This window comes from Rattus norvegicus, chromosome 19 (genome assembly GCF_036323735.1).
Source record: "Rattus norvegicus strain BN/NHsdMcwi chromosome 19, GRCr8, whole genome shotgun sequence".
Lineage (NCBI taxonomy): Eukaryota > Metazoa > Chordata > Mammalia > Rodentia > Muridae > Rattus > Rattus norvegicus.
Window position 1 is genome coordinate 25574506 of NC_086037.1, and position 23625 is coordinate 25598130.

Consider the following 23625-nt stretch of genomic DNA (forward strand, 5'->3'; position numbering starts at 1 on the left):
GAACACAAGTGAACCTGCATGGGGAGAATTCATAGAGTGTACATAGACCTCAGTGAGGCCTAAACAGGAGAACAAGCCTGGAACCCAGTGTCACTGCTAGGTGATTGGTCAATGCTTAAGAGGCCTCCTCAGTGGATCTCAGTTCTCCCACTACTCTATAGAGACCAAGAGATGTAAGCAGCCAGGTGTGCCCTATGCCGGACATCACGTGCTTACATGTACCATGGAGATGGCTTCTCCAGGATTATTATCAGCTGAACAGGGTACAGCTGGGTTTCAGGACCCTCACCCCTGTGGTTTCAGAACTCAGATGATAAATTCACCATCCACAAAACTTGAGTGATTGGAGATACTCAGATGTCCTACCCTGATACTCTAGGCCAACAACTTTGGATTTAAAACACATTTCCAGGAAGGACATGTTCAACAGACTTATCAATTCCCCTATACGAAATAACAAATGCCCCAGAAGTTCCAATAGGTTACAGGCTGAATCTTGGTCCACATGTTCCAAACAGTTTTGGTATTTTAGAAAAATGTGTGTAACACACAACCTCTAATATATAAAGCTAATGATGACCCTGCCAGTTAGAGAAATCAGAGGAGGTCTAAGAACATAAGGTTATTGCCTGGAGCACAATTCTCTCCCTGTTACTACTGTCAGATATCCACTGTATTTAAAGAAGCAATGATAGTGAAATACATTGCTTCCCTGTCTAAACTCAGAAAAGGTGGACCCTCCATGACACCTGATCGTGTTTTTATATCAATGTAACCTAACAAATTCACTGTAAAAGTAAAGGCCAGAAATTCACAGTATAATAGCATTGGCCTTACCATATCCTCCCTGTGGGGTTGGGGAAACTAAAGTTCTGAAATCCTGACTTTCAGGAATTGTGATATTCATGAAAATTCAATTCCTTTTCAGATGCTCCAGTTATTGTGGCCCATTGCTAGAAAGGTCAGCTTAAGCCTGCAGCCCCCCTGACAGGGAGCTCAAAATATACTGCCCAAAACTTACTAAACATTCCCCAGAAGTGCTGTCTCTGTCCATCATTACTTTGAGACGAAAGGCCAGATTCCTTCACTCTAGTCTGTCCACAATCGACGTTCCCCCTCCCAAAACGCTTGAGAAGACGGGAAAACATGTCTTAGCTTGTAACTGCCAGACTCAGACTGAGAGAAACTAGGGCACTGGTTGTCACTGATGTCTGGTGACATCACAGAGGATGCCAGAACTCTTTAGGAGACAATAGAATGTCCAAGAAGGGACAGCTGATGTCATGGGGAGCAGACTTTGCCTCCTGCTAATGTTCTCCCTGTACTGAGCATAAGCAGAGGTGCCCTTTCCAGGAGACTTTCCTGGGGCAGAGCCACTGAGCATCTCCTGCTTCCAAAGCCAAATTTTCTTCAAGGCTTGATTATAAAAAAACCTTAGTAATTCCTATGCATCTAAATGAATGTTTCCTTCCATATCTTGCCCCAAAATGTCTCATCCTAACTCAAATTGTCCTCATTCACCAATGTTAGCCATTAAAACTTCCTGAGATTTCATACCAGCTTGAATATGCAGTCAAAATTTCTCCTGTCTCATTATGTACAGGTGCTTTAAATCACATCAAGAAATAGTCTGCATGGTAGGTTACAACATGGGTGTGTGTTAGGGGAACACTCATGAAGTCATGTGCTTAGCAATCGACAATTGCCAGAATATTCCTTAGGAGAAAGAGTTGAAGTCTTTAAGGTGCTAGGAAAAGTGTGGACACCAGTTGGCAGAGGAAAGTGCAATATTGGAGCCACCAGTGAAGGGAACCTCATGCTGGTGGTGGGGTTCTCCTCTCTGCACCAATGTTGCCAAAGGAGCACTGCTCACAGGCCTGAGTAAGATATACCATGAGCTTCTATCAGAAAAATAAAATAGTCAAGAGATATAGGGGGTGCACAGAAAGGTCTAAAATGAGGCTATAAACATCATTAAGTGGATAGAGCAAGGTCCCAGCACCTGTACACTGGGAAATGGCCACCAAACCAAACACAAAAGCATCTATCATAGTGAAAAATGAATACTTTATAGAATGCACACACTAACATTGATTGATCACATCCATAGTTCAAATTTTGGGGGCAAATTCATGGCCCTAACTATCTTTCTATCAACTTATATAGCAAAAAATAAGAAAGACAGAGAAAAGGAAAAGTCAAAACAAAATCCCAAGCTTCTCATATGAGGACTGCAGGAAGTGTTATCTGGTGGTCAGTTCTGATTAGACATTTTAGATAGAACAGTGCACAGTGACCCTAGATGTGATGGGCCCTATATAAAGCTTTTTGCAATATTGGAATTTTAACAAACCTCATCCAGAACGTACAGAAGAGGTAAGGATGTGATCACCATGTCCTTGCTCTCTATCAGGTTATTTTTCTGTGTCCTTGATTGTCAGGTATAGAACAGCAACAATCTGAAATAGCTGGTAGACATGGGAAAACGTGGCTAAAACTATAGTTGTGGTTACACACCTCAACTGTCAAAGGCTAATGCTGTCCTCACAGTCCTTGGAAGCCACTCTTGTAAGCCTATCTATTGGAAAGTGGAAGGAGGTTTATCTGAGCTCAAAGTGAACCTGGCCAGCCAGGGAGAGGGCAACATGGGATACTTGTGACCCTGTCTAAAACCAGTGCAGAAACCCACACTTCATTCAAAGCATCATCCACCAATTCTCGATTATCTACCATTCTCTCCCTACCAGTCGTTCAGTTTGGAATGGTAGAAAAAAATGGAACTGATCTTTCTATTGTAAGGACCTTGATCTCTCTTTCCTTAGGTCCACATTAAGAGTATATATAAATGGATATCACCATGTGAACATCTTAGTATTATCTACTCTGTATATGTAGCATAATACTGTGCCTATGACAATCTCAAGCTTCCTTGAACATTGTTGCCCCAGCAAGAAGTATGAAGTACTGAGGCCAGTCCCCAGGGATCCTTTCAAGGGTTTAGAAGAAAGCCATCAGAGATACTCCACTTTTTGTCCTTAGATTAAATCAAGCTGAAACAATGTGAACCTGGTGGGCTATTTAACCATGCATCTTTCTTCCAACCCCCCCCCCCCCATTCTGAGTTCAGTCCATGGCAGAATTCATTCCCCAGCATCGTAGATATTTCTTTGTATATTTCCACAAGAGCCAGGTTTCTTTCTCTTTTCTTAAATAGAATTAGTTGTAGTCAATCAACTGTTGCCCTATGTAAGAAATGATTAGTATATATTGTAACTTACCACACTGTATTTGTGTATACAAGTACATTATTGGACATCCAGCATTACTGAGGAATTGGAAAGCAGTGCTGTGGCCTTGCCTTTCTGTGCCTAGTCCTGGCTCACAGGCAGCAGGGGGCAGACCTTGAGTTCCTCTTCAGGGACAGAGTGATGGTGAATGGGCACTGAGCAGGCAGAGAAACACAGCTGAGGCAGCTCCTTTCAGGTATCAAACATATCATCTCCTTCCCATCTTAAGGGCTGTTGCTGAGGTCTTGCTCCCATACCTACCTTAATAGCAGCAAATTTGTTACACAGCAGCCAGCTCTTTCCTATTGTTCTGTAATACGCCTCCACATCATGGATGCCAACAAACAAACTAACAAAAAACAAAAAAACCTGACATTGAACTGTGTGGTGCTGGTCACATACCCTGTTATGTTCTGTATGTTACGAGGTTTGTTAATCTTAACAAGTTCCCCAACTATGAGCTTCACATAGGACCCATTAGATTCAAGGAAAATAGGAACAATTATGTGTAAAATGACCCGAGTCAGGGTCCATAGACCGAAGCATTTCCAACACTTGTGCATGAGCCCATGTGGATCTTGCAATGAGCTGGGCCTAGCAATGTCCAGTACACAGTTGTGAGCTGTTGCTCTGGTTGAACTGTATTGGTGTGCATTCAATAAACTACACCTATTTAAATGAATTCAGTGTTCCTGTGGTCTGAGTCCAGACCTCTTGACACCAAATCTTCCCTTCAGCAGCACTTAGGAAAAGAAGCTAAGGTTAGGAAAGGTGACATCTTGTCATAAATCATGTGACAAGAGGGATGGAGAAATGATCCCTTGTATTAAGAATCAAGGTGTCCTCTGTAATATTCAGGTCTATACTGTGCAACAGCTTCAAGGACCCATTTCTGATTTTCTTTGGGGTTCCTGTGATGATGCACTCAGACATGATTGGAAAGAACCAAAACGGTGGTCAGACTTGATTTATAAAATGCAGGCAACATTGCAAACTTATGTTGCAGGATATTTTATTCATATTATCAGCCCCAAGATAGTGTTATTTACTTAAAAAAATACCTCTGGCAGTTCAGTTCAGCACTAGCACCGATATTTTACCCTAGAGCTTTTTTTGGTTGTTTGTTTGTTTTTTGTTTTTGTTTTTGGATGAACAAGTACTTTCTTATTTTGTGGCCCAGCCCTAGCTCTTACTTCTTTGCACAGTCACAGAGAGACCTCAAACATATACTCAGCCAAAGGCAGGGGAATGTAGAAAAGAGCCTAAGGCAATACCACATAATGACATTGAAAGTGGGTGGCCAAAAGGTGTTATAAAATTCACCTCACTTCAGTGAGTGATGACATACCAACCTGGTGGCCTACGATTCTGGAATATTAATCAGAATCCTTTCGTCATATTAGATCTTAATAGAAACAAGGAAGCAGTCCTTTCCTGAAGTATATATTCATCATACGTAAAGAAGATATTACATCCATATACAACTCAGAATAGAATTATCCCCCAAGACCGGAAAGATCTGGCAACATTAATATTAGAAGCTTCTCCTGTGTTACAGTGGTAAGCACAGAAGAAAGAGGAAGATAGGGCTGAAAACAAAAGCATCAGGCCAGAGCACTGTTCCTCAGGATGAGTTGCTAGGTGAAGATAAATAAACCTTACTAAGTTTAATACAGTATTACATACACTGTTGTAAGTAACTGGAGCCGAGGCTATCCCCAAAGGTTTGCCTGTCTGTGGAATCTGATACCCTAACTCAGGTATCTTCCCTGGCCTCAGTGGGAGAAGGTGCACCAGCCCTACAAAAACTTGATGTGTCTTGGTGGAGGCACACTCTGAGGGATATTCCTCTACTCTCTCAGAGGAGATGGTGTGAGGACATTGGGGAGGAACTGTGGGAGAGAAGTAACAAGAGAAAGGACAGCAATTGGGATGCAAAGTGAATTTAAGCCTGAATTAAGGTGAAGAGACACCTTAACTAAGGTAACTAATAAAAGAATCAGGGTGTGCCCATGTCTCCAGGTAGATATGTAGCAGAGGACTAGCTTATCTGGGATCACTGGGACGGGAGACCCTTGTTTCTGAGGAAGCTTCATGAACCATGATATTGGAACTTAGGCCTCTGAGGCAGGAGTGAATTGGCGGGTGGAGGAGCAATCTCATAGGGAGAGGGTGTGGGAGACAGAACAGAAACTCATGTAGAGGAACATGGAGTGGGAGATAAATTGGAAATGTAGATAAAATAATGAAAGAAAACTAAAAAACATCAGACTATGAGTATCATTCTAATTCAAGCCTCAAATAATAAAAACATAAATGCGAGAGTCGCCTGGTCCTGTTCATGTCATCCTGAATCTTAAAATCTTTTTTCCTCCAAATTCCGTGCCACATGAGGTGCACTGACCTGTCAGCTGCCTGCTTGGATGACAACTGCAGCAGCTTCCCTATGCACTTGCTTTGTAGGAGCACGAAATCTATTGAGCTCCCTTTTCCAAGTTGGAACTTTAATTGGTAAGAGTCTTGCCTTGAGGACACCTTCCACATCTCTACAGTACAGAGGCAGGAGGCTTATCGTTAATAACATTCATCTCCTTAACTATGTCACCCTCCTCTTCAGCACATGACTTTGCTGTGACACTAAACTTCTTAGTGATCTTTTCCACTCTAAGCTGCACATGGTTTTCATGTGTTTGCCCTGTGTGTTGTTCCTTCTCCTGCAGTCTTGAGGAAGAGTGACCAAAAGTAACCAAACCACAGGCTCAAAGCCATGTTAATACTGTATTGTGTACTATTTTCACAGAGCTGCCTGAGGTGTAAATGGGACATGGAGAATTCGAACATAGTTTGAATCTTAGGCCTTTCACTGGGCAGTCCCTCATCTTCTCTAAAAATTAACCCCATTCTTCTACCATTGAGACCCACCTGCTGGTTAGCTCTTTACCCCTCTGCTGTAGTCTGTTCCATATCTCTTCCTGCCCATGTCTATTCTGAATCTCCTGCTTCAGCTTGCCTCTGCCTATGTCCCTCTCTATGCCCGGAAGTTCTGCCCACATACTTCCTGACGCAGCTCTTGGCCATCAGATCTTTATTACATCCAATCGGCAGTGAGACAACACCTGATACATCTCTTAGCTTGTGTTGAGCTGGTGAGAAGGACAAACATCCACAAAATAGCAAAGCTGATGATGGGACATAGAAATGACAAGAGAAATCCTGCCAGCACTTAGCTCACTGCCAGTACAGAACTAACAATTGAAACTTGACACACCTTAGTACAAAGGGAGGTCACCTCAGCATTTCCCCTTTTACTCCAAGAAATACCTTTAATTTAACATTAATAAGCTGGATAAAATAAGAAAACTTATGAGATGCATCAGGTAAGAATTACTTTCACAATATTCTGTCCATTTGTATTTTGCAAAATTGGAGAAGGTACTTCATTATCTAACTTATATTAGTCTAAAATTTTGTACCTAAATCATTTTCTATCACTTTTTAAGCTTTGTATCCCTTATCTATCATAACTTGCATTTATTAACCATAATAAGTCTTCTGAGACTAAATGTACTTTCATTAATTCCAAACAATTTAAGCGTTTATGTCTTTCATCCTTAAAATTTGACACATTTTTTGCGTACAATTTTTTTTTCTTTTTCTTTATTCAGCTTCCACACGAAGATTATTTTTGCTCTGATTTAGAGCAGGATGCAAGGGTGGAGTGCAGACCTGAGGGGAGGGCAGATGAATGGAGTTGAGCTGCAGGATGTGAGGTTCACAGAGAATAAATAAGAAGTTAAAAAAAATAAGAAATAAGCACAGTGGGGATGAAGCTGTGAATGCTTGGCATGGGGAGGTTTGGCAGTGGACTGGGCATTTTAGGGGTGGGGTGGGATTGGCGTGGGTTCTGGAGTAGTAAGGATGGTGTCTGTTCTTGTCTTTTGGGAAACTCCTCGGTCTTCTCCCATCCCTCCTCCACCTCTACCCCCACCTCCAACCGCCATAACTGCCTCCTACCACAGCAGCGGCTTCTGGGCATCAGCCTCTTTCTGCTCAAGCTCTTCTATGTGCTCGGGGGTGGTACAAGCTTTTAAAAGTCCCAGGCAGTGGGCAGACCACGCACACTCTCCTGGCATCCCCATCCTCTCTCAGGACTTATGGTGCCAGAGCAGTTATCACAGGAGTTTTGATACTGCTGTGGACTGTCCATAGAGCCCTGCTTTCTGAGCCTCCCATGTCCACCCTGTTCCTGTCCAGGTTCCTGGCTGTCACATTTCTGCAAGATGGTGAACAAGTTTGTTTTTCTGATTCTCATAACAAGAAAAGGTTAAGACTAAACTATCCAATATTCAACCCCATCCAAGATCTGAGGAGGAGAAATGTTGCCTGAATAAAAGGAAATTCAGAGCAAACAGCTTCCAAACCTAAGAAATGACAGAAATTGTTGGCTACCCTGGGAGTCAGTCAGCAAATATTCCTGTGTCACTGTGGCATCCACCTTCAACTCACTGGGCCAGAAGCTCTGACAACAATCCTTTGAAGCAGGTCACTTGAAGGACTATCCTATATTTTTTTCTCCAAAAACTGGGACACAGACTTCCCCATGATCAACTTCTGCACAGTCTGGACAGCTTTCTGGCAGCACTAGAGGTAAGTAGGTAGTATTTCACCCAATGGTTCTTTAGAGCCCATCATCTTTTTCAGAATAGATTGGGGACACTACCAGGAGTTGAGGTCTCTCCCACTGTGAAAAGCCTTTAACTATTAGGACATCTGAAATGGCAGATTCTTCAGATCTCTAAAGGATTTGAGAACCACCTTTGTATGTAATGTCTATCTCAGTGGACAAATGTGGCTTTTTTTCCCAAGGGATTTACTTCCTACTTAACTGTAAAAACATACACAGGAAGTTAAATAAAGCTTATTTCTGTACCTAACTAAAGCAGTACCTAACATGACTGGAAGACTGATTATTTATAGTTGGAAAGTACTAGCTTGAATTCCTTAATTATCCACGGCAGTGTGCAGTAGTAATTTTATAAAATTAGAATTTTACACCACATTGTGAATAAGTTGCATATACTTATATCTTAAAAATGAATTGAATCATTTATGCAAGTACAATTTTAAATTCTATCATCATAAAAAATCCATGCCATCCTAAAATATTTGAGACTTGGTATTGCTTTCTAGTATAAATAGAGATACAGTGATCTATGATTTTGTCATTTTAGTCCCTTCTCCTGATTTCCCACAACATTAGACAGAGAATTGAGGACAGAAAGAGGAAGGAAGAAAGACATCCCTGATTCGAATCTGCTTTACTGTTTCCTCCCTGACCATGGCCAGTAAGAACTTGCAACCAACCCCCTAACTGACAATAATCATCTACAGCCCACGGCAGACAAATAACCACCCACCCACCCTTCCTCTTGAGAATGAGGGGGTCATGTTCCTTTAAGTTGCTTCCCAATGTGTGTGGGGTGACAACATGTTTTGGGGACCTTACAACAATTGGGACATTTTCCAAATCCTGGGAGATCTTGCAGTTTCCTATGCGTCCAGACCCTGAATGTGGCAGGATTAACTGAAGTCCTGGCTACATTAACAATGAAAAATACAAACACACATTCCTACCATATGAGGAAGGTCACCGGATATCTACCCCTTGAAGTTTGCTCAAAACAATAAGTCAATTAGCTTTTTATTTATCTTCAGGTCACTTCTTAGTAAACAGGCAGAAAAGAGACAGATTGTTTGCCAAAATTATATCAATTGCTTCTAAGCCAGTCACCAATAGAGTTCCTGCAGTCCTTTGAAGTCTCATCAGAGAGGCTCTATTTTGCACAGACTCACAATACTTATGTCTCCCATGTGGCAAACTAAAAGAACTGTTAAGATCTCCTTAAATAATTCAACAGTTTTCCCAATCCAAAGTCTCCCACCCTCCTCCAAAAAATCAAGAGATTCCTCACAAACATCTCCACTCACTTCGGTACCAGTTTATATATCAGTCACATTTCTGTTACTGCAGAAAAATACTATGACCAAGAACAACTCAAGGAATACAGTTCTTCACATTGTGGTAACCAACCCCAACTACCAAATTATTTCATTGCTAAGTCATAAATGTAAGGTGGCTACTGTTTTGAATTGTAATGTAAATAGCATGTATAAAGTATGTCTCATATGTGGTTGTTCCCTGAAGGGCTTGCAACCCACAGGTTGAAAACTGCACTTGTGTGTGGTGGTGGGAGGGGGGGTTGTGAGTTTTTTGTTTTGTTTGTTTGTTTTCCTTTTTCTCAAAACCCAAATGCTGATAAGAACATAGGCCAATATCAGGCTCTTCAATTTTATTCCATTAGGCACTGTGTCTGCTCTCATGATATTAACATGCTGGTTTTTCTTTTTTACTATTCCCCAAAATGAAGGTGAAATCATTAAAGGTGATGCCTCCCGCAGTGCTTTACTGTCTTATTAGTTAGCAGTGTCTGACTGCCCTGCTCAGTTGTGCTTTCATGTGAGTTCTGAGATTTTTTTTCATTCCCATGAAGATCTGTATTGGGATTATAATGGGATGGATTTAAACCAGTAGATGACTCTGGTAGGATTCGATATACTAATATAAATCATACTGATACATGAAAATGAGAGGTCTCTTCATTTTCTGGTTTCTTCAGTTTTTTTTATTTTTCCTAATGATTTCATTTTAACAAGTCTTTACTTCCTTAGATATTACAAGATTTTTATTCTGAATCGGTTTGTTTGCTTGGCTTCTTTCGTCATATTTATTGTTGGTATACAGGAGTTCTATTGATTTTACTGTGATTTTAGTGAATGTGTCCATGAGCCATAGGAGTTTGCTAGTGGTTTCGTAGTGGTCTTTATATATGGATCATATCGCCTGCAAATGAGAATACTCTGACTGCTTTCTTTCATATTAACATGCCTTTCCATCTCTCTATTGTCATATTGTTTGGATAAGACTTCACATTCTAGTTGAATTAGATGAAAAGAATGAACATCTGTGACTTATTCCTGATTTTAGTGGAAATCCATTATGATTTCCTCCAGTTAGGATGCTGTTGGCCTTGCATATCGCCTTCATAATGTTAAGGTATGTCTTCTCCATATCCCAGATTCTCCAGGACTTTTGCATTAATCACTGTGGGATTTTGCCAAAAAGATTGTCTGCCTCTACTGCAGTGATCATGTGTTTCCTGTTCTTGGTTTTCTGTGGTGAATTGTTTATTCATTTGTATTTGTTGAAACATTCTTGCACCTCTGCAGTCAAGCCAGCTTGATCACGGTACCTGACACTTTTGGTAAATGTCTGAATTTTATTTTCCAGGATATTATTGAGAAATTTTTCACTTAACTGTTCCTTCCAATCTTAGTTTCTTTTCTATGCTGTGAAGAGACACCATGAGCAAGGGAACTTGTAGAAGAAAGTTTATTTCAGCTTGCAGTTTCAAGGATCATGAGTCTATGAATATTATGCTGGGGTACACGGCAGCAGGTAGGACACCATGTTTCTAGAGAACTGGCTGAGAGCTTACATCTTATGTGCAAGTCGGAAACAGAGAAAGTGTTAACTATAGATGGTGTTGAATTTGGAAACCTCAAAGCCCAATCCCATACACTCCTCCAACAAATCCGTATCTTATAATTCTTCCTGAATATTTCCACTAACCAGCAACAAACATTCATATATGTGAGTTTATGGGGGCCATTATCATTCAAATCACCATATTCCACTCCCAATTCCCCATAGATTCTTAAACATATCATAATAAAAATACATTAGCTCAGCTTCCAAAACCCCTGTAGTCTTTCAGTCTCACACAGTTTATCCACAGTGCTTTTCGACCTTCCAGGAAGTCCCTTAATTATTCCCCTATGAAATCAAAAGGCAAATTGTATACATCCAATGTGTAATGCCAAAAATATGTTGTCATTGCAAAGGGAAGTTGGGAATGTGGTGAGCCAGTTCAAGGCATTAACCCAACAGGGCACACTCCACATTCTCTACTTCTGATGCATGACAAAGGGATTAGATGGGTCCACTGCTCTGGCTTTGCTGACTGCAACATAATTCCTAAAACTATGTTGTATCGCATAGATCTGTGGTGGTTGTGTTTTCATTGTCACTCATTTCTAGGAGTTTTAATTTTTCCTTATGTGTTTCTCCCTTGGCCCTTTCAGTAGTGTGTTGTTTGTGTTGCTGACCTTCCACGAGAGTGTGTACTGACTGCACTTTCTATTGTGTGATACAAGTTTGATTCCTTTGTGCTTAGATAGAATGCATGACACTACTTCAGCTTTCTTATCTTTCCTGAGGGCTGTTCTGTGTCCTAATCCGTGGTCAGTTTTGGAGACAGATCCACAGGCTGATAGAAAATATATGTATAGTTCAGTGTAGTTTGTTAGGTCCATTTGACTGATGATGTCACTGAATTCTGCTCCTCCTCTTTTGTTTATTTGCATGTGATCTGCCAAGTGGTCAGAATAGACTATTAAAAACAATCACAACCACTATTATAGCTAATGGGTAATTTCAGATCTATCTGATAATTATATATTTAAATTTGTGACTGCTGTGTTTAATATGTATATATTTAGATTGTAGTATCTTTTGGTAATTGCAAAGTATGAAATGAATGTCCTTACATCTTCTGGACAGGATTGGTTTGAAATCTATTCTGTCAGCTGGATAGAGAAGCTGCATAGAATTGCTACAGGGACCTGTGTCTTAGGTCTGTTTCCCTAGTATATCCTCTACATCTCTCATGATGGTGATCCTGTTTCTGGCTAAATAATGTCTGTTCACTGGGGAATTGAGTTTAGTGACATGCAAATATTATTTAAACCTATGTATTTAATTTTGTTAATTTTTGTGGGTTTTATTGGCTTCTTTTGATTGACTGTTCTAGTATTGTTAAATTATTTCCTGTTTCCTCTGGTATTTTATCCTTCTCTTCAAACTAAAGTATTCCTTTTAGGATCCTCTATAGAGCTCCTTATTGGTTATACATATTTTGTAAATTTATTCATCATATGCCTTAATCAGCACAGTAGCTGGGCAGCTGCCAGCCCTCCATGGTATCAGATCTACTTTCCAAACAATAACGCTCAACTCTTACTGACTGTGTAGCATCTTGGCTGCTCTTTGTTGCACTTGGACAGCCCTCAGGACCAGGCTCTCCTCTCCCTTAACCATGGCTGCTGTCCTCTTCCTCTCTCCTCTCCATCACACATGTTCTTCCTTTATTCTCTGGCAGCTTCTTCCTCCTTCTTCCCTCCTCATGATCCTCTCTAGCAAAGCCCTCAAAGCTCACCTCCCCCATCTCTCTGCTGTGCAGCTGTTGGCTGTTGGCTTCTTTATAATCACAGTTACCTGGGAGCAGGGTCAGTTTTTGGAGGTTAACCAGTCTTGAGTTCTACATATTAGCATTAAAATACAAGCAGAATTAGGCCAATCCACTACAAGGATTTCTTTTGTTTTGTTTTGGTGTAAGTTTTCTTTTACCTTTTCACTTTTTATTTTATTTTTGGCTATTTTTTTATTAATTGGTTATTTTATTTATTTACATTTCAACTGTTGTCCTGCTTTCCACACTCCCCTCATCATATCTTACATCCCATTTCTGCTCAGCTTTGCCTATATGACAGTGTTCCCCCACCTACACATATCCATTCCCACCTCACAACTCCAGCATCTACTTTTGGTGGGCAACAGGCCTCAGCGTAGTCAATGGCCTCCCGCCACATGGGTGCCACTTAAATCAGTCCTCTTCTACACAGTTACCTAGAACCATAGACCCTGTATATACTTTGGCTGGCAGTTTATTCCCTAGGAGCTGGGGGATTGGTGACAGAGGGTCTGGTTAGATATTAAAGACCAATAGTTGCTGCTTTCTCTTCTTTTTCTGGTTATGGGTGAAATGGTGATTGTGTGCTTCATTTTTTGAAATTATTGAGAGATGATTTATTTCTTGGTTTTTCTTGGGTATAGTTTAGCTCATTGTCTTGGAGTTTCCCTACTACAATACTCTGTTGTGCTTTCTTAGAGAAAAATATTGTTTAAATTTGGTTTTGTCATGAAATATTTTGGTTTCTCCATTTATGGTGATTGAGAATTATGCTGGGTATAGGATCCTTGGTCCGCATTACATCTGCCCAAGATTTTCTGGCTTTTGGAGTCTCTGTTGAGAAGTCTGGTGTAATTCAGATAGGTCTGAACTTATTTGTTACTGGTTATTTATACCTTACCCCTGTAATGATCTTTCTTTGATCTGTGCATTCAGTGTTTTAATTATTATGTTAATGGACGAATTGTTTCTGGTATGATTAAATTGGCATTCTGTAGGCTTGTTGTACCTTCATGGCCTTTTCTTCCTTTACCTTATGGATGTTTTCTGCTATGATTTACTGAATATTCTTACTGGACCTGTGAACTGGAAATCTAAATTCTCTTCTATTTTATTATCCTTAGGTTTGGACTTTTAATTCTGTCCTGAAATTCATGGATGTTTTGTATTCAATAAACCATACATGGTTATCTGAGATGGGTATTTTGTGATTTGTGGGGTGATCTCCTTGACCCCAACTCTTACATTTAGTACCACGTTTTATAATGAAACAAGGTCAAGAATGGTGACCTCTTGCCATAAACTATATGAAAAAGGCAGGTGAATTAATGTGTGTCAAGTATCAGTAGATTCCTGGGTGGTTTTTCTCCGGGTTGGCCATATGCAACAGATTCAAAAGCCCAAGTTTGATGTTCCTTGGGATTCCCAAGATGATGCACTCAGACCTGACAGACAACACCCAGAATCCTCCTCAAAGAAATTGATTTATAAAATCGAGGGAACGTTACTAAGTCATGTTACAAAATATTTGATCACACTGTGATCTCCAAGAATGTATTATTTACTGAAAAACTAGTGTGTGGTATAGCAGGGCCATGGCACAGACATTTAAAGCAAGAGTTGTTTATTCATGTAAACATGGACTTAATTACGGTATGGCTCACCTACCACACACATGTATGGCAAAGTTTAAAAGTGCACTTAGGTCCAGCAGATCAAGACACAACGTGAAAGGAAATCTAGATAACTAAACCAATGGAAAGTTTTTGAGTTAAAGGATTTTTAAGAAAGTGTTCAGAGGGAACAGGACTGCTCTTCTTCTGGGAGGTCAGTGAATCAGGAAAGACAGTTGGGAGCTTTACTTGACTTCAGCATCTGACTCCTGAAACTTCATTGGTAAAATTAATGTCTGGAATTTTGGATTGTGAAACAACAGGTTGGCCCTGCAACTTTGGGCAAGGCCCATGGACAGAGAGATCGCACCTGATGGGAACAATCTTAAAAGCCATCTGATTCTGGTAAGTCACCTGAGAAGTCCTCAAGGAGAGAGGAATGAATGGGTAGCACCATAAGAGAAGGCTTTAGGATCTCGGATAGTGCTACTCTAGATGCCTTGGAAATAGAAGCAGAAAATGTAAAGCTAAATGACTTCAGAAGAATTAGCTCATTTCTGATTATGATTTTTTCATATTGGTATTTTATATTTATTCTTTTTTTAAAATTTAAATCAAGAGCCTTAGGTTGTAAGGTGAGGCGGTCTTAGAATCAGAAAATGCTTAGAACACTTGTATGGCGCCCCACAACTAAAACTATCTGGCTAGAAATTCTACTTTTAATCTCGTCACCATCGACAGCTTCCATTTAACCAGCAGGGTCCATGCCAGGCAGACACTGAGCAGGTTGTATGTTCTGTTAATCTCCACAACAACCCAATTCAGCAGAAACACGTCCATTTTACAGGTGAAGAAACCACAGCTCAAAGAAAATGACTGTCAGAGTCCCCTCAGTCTCACTGTCTGTCACTCAGACCCACATCCTTCTCTGTACAGGGAAGCCATGCTGATGTGGGCTGTGCAAGCTGACTCTGCTGAGATGATCAATGCTATTCTTGACCCTGGGAGAATTTAACACAAGGTGAGCCCACAGACTCCTGGGATAGATTCTGCCTCTGGGTTCTAGGGTGGGACACAGTATCCCTTGTCGTGGGTCTCTACTCAGCTGAGGAGTGTGCTCCCATGTGTCAGCTTCTATGACAGTGGTTCAAAACACTCCTAATGATGCAACCCTTTAATACAGCTCTTCATGCTGTGATGATCCCCTCCATAAAATTATTTCACTGCTACTTCATAAATAATATTGCTACTCTTATGAGTCATAATGTACAAGGTATCTGATATGCAATCTCTGTGAAGCAGTTGCCACCCACAGGTGGAGAAATATTGCTCTATAAACTTTTTTTTTTTTTTAATGAAAGGCTTTCACCTCAGAAGTACCTGGAGCAGTTGTAAGAGCCCTGAAATACTGACAAGTTTTGGCAGGCCCAAGACTGCTTGCCATAATGACAACAGAGATTCCTGGCTAAAGGCACAATCTGAAATCACTGTCCCCAGGTCATTTCTTGCCTAAGTTTTCCCTCATTACAATGTCTGTCTGCTTGGACATGTCTGTCCAGGAAGCCAGTCCATGTAGTCTCTGATACAGACAGAATGCTAAAGGCAAGAATGCTTTCCCTCTGTTGGCCCATAGTCATTTCTATAGAAGTAAGTTCAAATCCCCTGTGGATAAATGTGTGTCTCTCACATGGTGTGTGAGACTCGAAATGTCAACCGTTTGAGTTGACAAAAAACAAATTTCACTTCAGATTTACAGCTGACTAAAAATTATTTTTGGGAGAATGCAGAGGGTGGCCAGGCCTGCAGAGTCAGATCCCCTCCCTGCCTGGGATGATCCCACCCTCAGTAGACTTCAGCTTCACCTATAAGGTGTAATCAGAAAAATCTGACCTTAAGATTCTGAAGTCCACAATATGCAAACCCCTAAAGTTGGTAAACGGCCTATATGGGGGTTTTCTCCAGTTTAAACTATTCTGGCTTCTTTTCTCTCTTGTGCTGCAATCTGTTCTCTCAGGTCTGTTGGTCCTGGAAGGACCTGGGTTCAAGTCAAGGCCTCCTGGGTGAGGAGGAAGATGTTCTGTTGTGTGAATGAGTATGGATTAAGAATGTAGCCCCACCAACAGATTGGGAAAAGATCTTTACCAATTCTACAACAGATAGAGGGCTTATATCCAAAATATACAAAGAACTCAAGAAGTTAGACCGCAGGGAGTCAAATAACCCTATTAAAAAATGGAGTTCAGAGGCAAACAAAGAATTCACAGCTGAGGAATGCCAAATGGCTGAGAAACACCGAAAGAAACGTTCAACATCTTTAGTCATAAGGGAAATGCGAATCAAAACAACCCTGAGATTTCACCTCACAGCAGTGAGAATGGCTAAGATCAAAAACTCAGGTGACAGCAAATGCTGGCCAGGATGTGGAGAAAGAGGAACACTCCTCCATTGTTGGTGGAAGGCAGACTGGTACAACCATTCTGGAAATCAGTTGGAGGTTTCTCAGAAAATTGGACATTGAACTACCTGAGGATCCAGGTATACCTCTCTTGGGCATACACCCAAAAGACGCCCCAACATATAAAAAAGACACGTGCTCCACTATGTTCATAGCAGCCTTATTTATAATAGCCAGAAAATGGAAAGAACCCAACAGAGGAATGGATACAGAAAATGTGGTACATCTACACAATGGAATATTACTCAGCTATCAAAAACAATGATTTTATGAAATTCATAGGCAAATGGATGGAACTGGAAAATATCATCCAGAGTGAGGTAACGCAATCACAGAAAAACACACATGGTATGCACTCATTGATAAGTGGCTATTAGCCCAAATGCTTGAATTACCCTAGATGCACAGAACACATGAAAATCAAGAAGGATGACCAAAAAGCGAATGCTTCACTCCTTCTTTAAAAGAGGAACAAGAATACCCTTGGGAGGGAATAGAGAGGCAAATATTAAAACAGAGGCAGAAGGAACACCCATTCAGAGCCTGCCCCACATGTGGCCCATACATATACAGCCACCCAATTAGACAAGATGGATGAAGCAAAGAAGTGCAGACCGACAGGAGCCGGATGTAGATCGCTCCTGAGAGACACAGCCAGAATACAGCAAATACAGAGGCGAATGCCAGCAGCAAACCACTAAACTGAGAACAGGACCCCCGTTGAAGGAATCAGAGAAAGAACTGGAAGAGCTTGAAGGGGCTCGAGACCCCATATGTACAACAATGCCAAGCAACCAGAGCTTCCAGGGACTAAGCCACTACCTAAAGACTGTACATGGACTGACCCTGGACTCTGACCTCATAGGTAGCAATGAATATCCTAGTAAGGGCACAGTGGAAGGGGAAGTCCTGGGTCCTGCCAAGACTGAACCCCCAGTGAACGTGATTGTTGGGGGGAGGGTGGTAATGGAGGGAGGATGGGGAGGGGAACAGCCATATAGAAGAGGGGGGTTAGGAGGATGTTGGCCAGGAAACTGGGAAAGAGAATACAATCAAAATGTAAATAAGAAATACTCAAGTTAATAAAGAAAAAAAAAATGTAGCCCCACTCTGACTGGCCAACTAAGCTCCAGAAAATCTTCCCCAATCACAAAACTGGGCCATGTGGGAGCCTACACTGTTTAAAGGGGAGAGCTGAGTGCTTTCTCCTGGAAGAAATACTTGGGGGTTGACTGTCACTTGTGAACCTTCTGTGTTAAGTCACTTCTCAGAAGAGAAGCTTTCCTCTAACTCTTCCATGGGACCCACCCAGCACTGGGGCCTGAGGATCCTATGGTGTTGCAGCTCTGAGCTGGGAGGGGTAGCTCTCACCCTGGCATGGAGAAGCCTGTTTTCACAGCTGATCTAGATCTGAGGAACAGGGGCTTTTAAAGAAGCATGTGAGAGTATCTCCTGCAGGAGAGCCCAGTCTGCAGGGAAAGTCACACAGGACAGCGAAAAGTGACTTCGCAACAAACACAGGGAATGGGAACCAGGGAGGGCACTGGATGGATGGTCGGAGTGTTTGAGAAAGCCTGCATCTCCCTGAAAGACTTCCCACAACCATAAGTCCCACCACTGTCCCCTTCTCACAGTGGAGGCTCAGCAAAGCCTGCCACCTGCTGGGATCCCTGCAAACTAAAACCAGAGTGGAGAACTGAGGAAAGCACTTTGGTGGAGGGGGAGACACAAGTCTCCAGGGCCAGGTCAGCCTTCTGTCCCTTTGGTTCTCCTCACTTCACAGAGGTGCCTATTGAAAGGTGAGGCAAGCCTGGATCTCAACAGTCTTTGGCCAAAGAAGTGAGAGCCCACAGGGCAGAGCAAGGCAAAGCAGAGCCAGGCAGAGCAAAGTGAAGCCCTGCCAGTCAGCAAATAGGCCTTGCGCATGTGGGACTGGTGGCAGCAGTGCTTGCCCTTGCTCTCCTGGTGGTGCAGAACACCTGCCTGGATGTGGGGAAACTCACAGTGGCTTGTCCTCCAGCTGCAACTGCCAGTGCTTGGGGAGGGGGAAGTTGAAGATGCTCCCATGATCCTCCGATTTCCGGCCCACTTTGTCCATGTTCAAGGCTGTGGTCAGCCCCGCCAGAAGCCCCGAGGACAGGGAGAGCAAGCACAAATGGCCAGCAACCACCATGGGCATCTGCGGTGGGACCCAGGCCAAGTAGCCACAGAGGCGCACCAGGCAGCCAGGCACCAGCCCCAAGCCTGTGCATACTGAGGCCAATGACACTCCACTAGTCCCTCCCACCATGCACATCCCACCCCTGGCAGGCAAGATCTCTCTGTCCAGGGCTTCCCCCAGACCTCCAACTACCAACAGCTCAATGAGCCCTTACTTAATTCTTGTTAACCATAATGGCTTGTCATAAAAGGTCATTGGGAAAGTCAATGATGAGATGAAAGCCTTAAAAGAAATCTAGAGAGACTTACGGAAATGAAGAAGAAAGCTCTCTTCCCAGTAGGAGCCTGGCAGTCCCAAGCTCAGGGCACCTCATGTCCAGTCTTGAACCCAGCATGCATTGTTGTGGAGAACCTGCCTGCTTAAGGACCTGGCTTCCCACTCATTCTCCTGAGATGATGACTTTAATTCTTTTAATTTTTACTGGTTATTTTCTTCATTTCCATTTCATGTGTTATCCCCTTTTCCAGTTTCCTTTCTCCACAAAGCAGAGTCCAGCTCACAAGCCTGAGCAGCTGCAGCCATAGTGCACCATGGGGGATCCTGGGGCAGACTGTTTCATCACCAAGATCCTGTGGACCCACAGGGGCTGAATGACCTTAAAGGAACTGCAGAGTAGGATCAGGCTCCAGAGGCAGAGCTCTAGGAGCTGCTGGGCAAGACTGCTTATTCCTATTGGAGACTGGAGATCAGGCAGGGATCACGCTGTAGGTGGCGGCTACTACTGAAGCCTGTGGCTTCAATCTCAAGTGCATCCAGGGACCATGCTACAGATTGCCCAAGCCTCTACAAGCTCAAACTTCTGGGACAGAGTCATTATGCAAAATCCCAGAGAAACCTCTGCAAATATCCACACCAAGTTTTTAGGAACAGAGCTTCCAGGTCCTGAAGAATCATGAGCTTTCTGGGCTTAACCAAGAGGAGCCGGCCTTCTTCCTGGTACAGGGGGATGCTTTTCTCCTGCAAAAGTTACTACAAAGGAGACAGCCACAAACAGATCTGCTTGAAGCCACAGCCATGCAAGAGAGTCCAAGTCTGTGAGCACTTCACCCAGGCCAACTGCCGTTACCTCAACTGTCTCAGGTCTCATGACCTGATGGACAGGAAGGTGCTGACCTCCGTGACTGAGCACGGGCTGAGTTCTGATGGGGTCCAGAACATCCAGGACATCTGCAACAACAAACACATTAGGAGGAGACCCACTGGCATGAGAGCTCCCCATGAACATCATAGCAGCAGGGCACACAGAGACAAAAGCAAAAGCAGAGACTGATTCCTTCCAAACAGTCTAGGATTTCTCTCCCATGTCTCATTTTGGCATCTGGTTCACCTTGTCCAGATGTCACCAGCTGTAAGGATTCCCTGGAGGACGTGTCTACAGCTGTCACTCAGGAGGTCAAGAACCTGGGGACCCAGGACTCTGCACAGCTTTCCTTGGTCTCATCTAAGGCTGCTGGTGTCTGAGGACCCAGTCACATGAGAGCAAGCCAGGGGTTTTCTGAGAATGGAGATCTGGATGCTTCTTTTCTAGAAATCCTACTGATTCTTTGTAAGCTCCTGCCTCCTCTGCTGGCTTTCTTCTTGCTGCAGCAAAAAGAGATGAATCCATGTCCATGAGAACAGGCATGCCTTCTGGACACCGCATGGAGGTCAAGGGAAAGAATGAGGCTCCAGACATCGATTACATCCCATTTTAAATGGTTCTATTGATGGGGTGACAATGGAAGAAGCAACAGACTCAGGAATTCTAGGTAAAAGGAGAAACTCAGGGAAGGAGTTTGGCAATGTTCCTTCTCTTTCAATTCAGTGGAATAATTGAAGCACTATTGTTATTGGGTCTTCATTAAAAGTCTGGTAGAAAGGATGCATTAAAGCCATGTGGCCCTGATTATTATTATTTTTAATTTTTGGAGTGGCAGCCTTTAATGACTGTATCTATTTTCTTATGGGAATTATTCATTACCTTCCCAGATCTGTATTTAACTTGGTATTTGTTATCTGTTAGAAAAATCACCAGTATCAAATAGATTTTTCACTTTTCTGTAGTAAAGGCCTCTGAAGTAAGCCCTAATGATTGTTGAATTCACTCACTTTGTTATATCCCCCTTTTCATTTCTGATTTGGTACTTTAGATATAGGCTCTGTGGTTTGTCTGTCTTGTGGATCTTCTCAAAAAAGAAAAAAAAAAAAAAAAGCCAGCTCTTGCTTTGCTTGGCTCTTTGTATCATTCTCTTTGTTTGTAATTGATTGATTTTAGTTCTGAGTTTATTTCCTGCCACCAAATCCTACCAGACTCTCTATGGGATGAGGCTTTGCCTCACCTTGGTAACAGCAGCATGTGATACATGAAGCTTTTGCTGCTCTCTGTAGTGGGGACGACGTCACAATTTCACTGAAAACCATGCACAGCCTCGTTTTAGACTGTATTAAAGTAGCCCACGATTTCAGTGCTCCCTGCAAGGTGACAGTAGTAACATGAGTCTGCCTGCACCTCGACAGTTTTCACTAGGGACTTCTGAGTGATTTTATGAAAATTTATAGTGAGTTCATGGATGAACATGCACAAACACAAATGCACACACACACTTTACTGACATGTTGCACATTCTTTCCACACAAAGAAGAAAGTGAGTATTAATGAAAACACACCTATAAAGGAATCGATGGACAGGGTTGTGGGGAAGCTGGGGCTTAGAGTTATTTAAAGGCCCTGTGCAGGCTCTCCTTCTGTTGGAGGCTAAACTTCAAGTGCAATGGGGTTCTTTATTTTCTTTCTGTATAGCACACAGAGCTAGGGTGGAAACTAGGTTTTGAGCATATTTGGCAAGTACAGTCACACTGAATTAATTCCTAGGGCTGGAACCCTATTAATGTTCTACAGAATTACAGGGCAGGCTGGATGAAGACTCTCAGCTGACAATGTGGACATCTCAAGACAGGCACTGGACAATGGCTGACAGACTTGTATGAAGACTGATAATGTTTTGCTATCTCAGAGGAAAAGAAGGCCCCTCCGACTACACTGTACTCTAAGGACAGTTTATTCAGGTATGGGATGACATGAACTATTGTCTCATGTCACAGATGTCAGCACAAAATATCCTAGGTATTGTATGCCAATGGTAGCATTAACAGAACAAATCACACAGTGTTGTGAAGATATAGAATATGACTATATGTAGCAAGAACCAGGCCTCTTCTAGTTTCTAAGATCATACCTGAGAACCTCAAATATAGTAATAATGTGATAATGTGGTATAAGTCTAGTTACAACTAGTTTCTATTGTGACACAGATGACTCTTTTTGTGTCATGTTCAGCTTATAATGAATGACTAGACCTAAGCATGAGAATAACCAAATACTACATTGCTTCTCTAGCTGCTGAGCTTTTAAAAGCCCTGGGGTGACAGCAAGCTTTTGTGGACATCTGGATTATTCCTTCTGTACTTTAACTCTCTGAGTCAACCCCACTCTGAGTAAGTCAGTTCCATTCCATAAGTTGGAAATCAGTCAACTGGAAAAAAAAATACTTTCTCAATACAAACACAGATTGGCCATGGAAAAAGGGCAGCTTGAACTGTCCCACCTAGGTCCTGGGCTTGCACAGGCCTGCTCTCCAAAAGAAACGTGTGTTCACAGCTGCAGGCTGCATTCACTATGGATGCTCTTGAGGTTCCTCCCTAAACTGCTTAGATTAAGATAATTTTGTTGCCATCTATCAAAAGAATTCATTATGCCAAACTGGCCTTTCTTCTGAACCTTCTGTTCTGTGGGCAGGGCAAAATCTCCAGCAACCCTCACAGCAATGTGGGCTGCCAATCTGGGACTCAGAATTACACCAGTGCAAACCAAGAACAGGGCAACTGGAAGAGACCTCATTGGGTTATAGGAACCTTCTGTTCTGAGTCACTTCTCAGAAGGGGCACTTTGCTCTAACTCCTCCATGAGACCCAACCAGTACTGGGGCTGGAGGATCCTTAGGTGTGGCAGCTCTGAGCTGGGAGGGGGAGCTGGCACACTGACAGGGAGAAGCCTGTTTTCACAACTGATCTGGATCTGAGGAGCAGGTGCTTTTAAAGAAGCATGTGAGAGTACCTCCTGCAGGAGAGCTCACTCTGCAGGGAAAGTCACACAGGACAGCGAAAAGTGGCTTCCCAACTTCCACAGGTCCTGTGACCCCAGGGAGGGCACCAGATGGTCCAAGAGTTTGAGAAAAGCCTGCATTTGCCTGAAAGACTTCCCTCAACCATAAGTCCCACCACTGTCCCAGACTCACACCTGAGGATCAGCAAAGCCTGGCACCTGCTGGGGTCCCCACAAACTGAACCCAGAATGGAGAACTGCGGGAAAGCACTTCGGGGGAGGGGGGAGACACAAGTCTCTGGGGCCAGGCCTGGGGTCTGTCCCTTAGGCTCTCCTCACCTCCATTAGCCTCCTAGTGCAGAGCGCTGCAAGCCGGGATCTCAAAAGTCTTGGGCTGAAGAAGTGGGAGAAGGTAGCAGCAGTGGCGGTGGGGTCGACAGGGGAGTCGAAGACGGAATGGTAGCAAGGCAAGCAGCGGCGGTGAGGGCGGAGGCCGGGGGGGGGGGCGAAGGAGAGGACGGGTGTGGGGGGGTCGGGGCGGGGGCAGGGTAGGGGCGAGGGCAGGCTGGGGGCGGGGGTTGGGACGGGTCTGAGTCGAGG

General features: G+C 42.9%; 1 pseudogene; it reads left to right on the forward strand.

Annotated features, from left to right (window-relative positions):
* Positions 1-18920: 18920 nt before the first annotated feature.
* LOC134483292 (zinc finger CCCH-type antiviral protein 1-like) lies at positions 18921-21004 on the forward strand (annotated as a pseudogene).
* The last annotated feature ends 2621 nt before the right edge of the window (positions 21005-23625 follow it).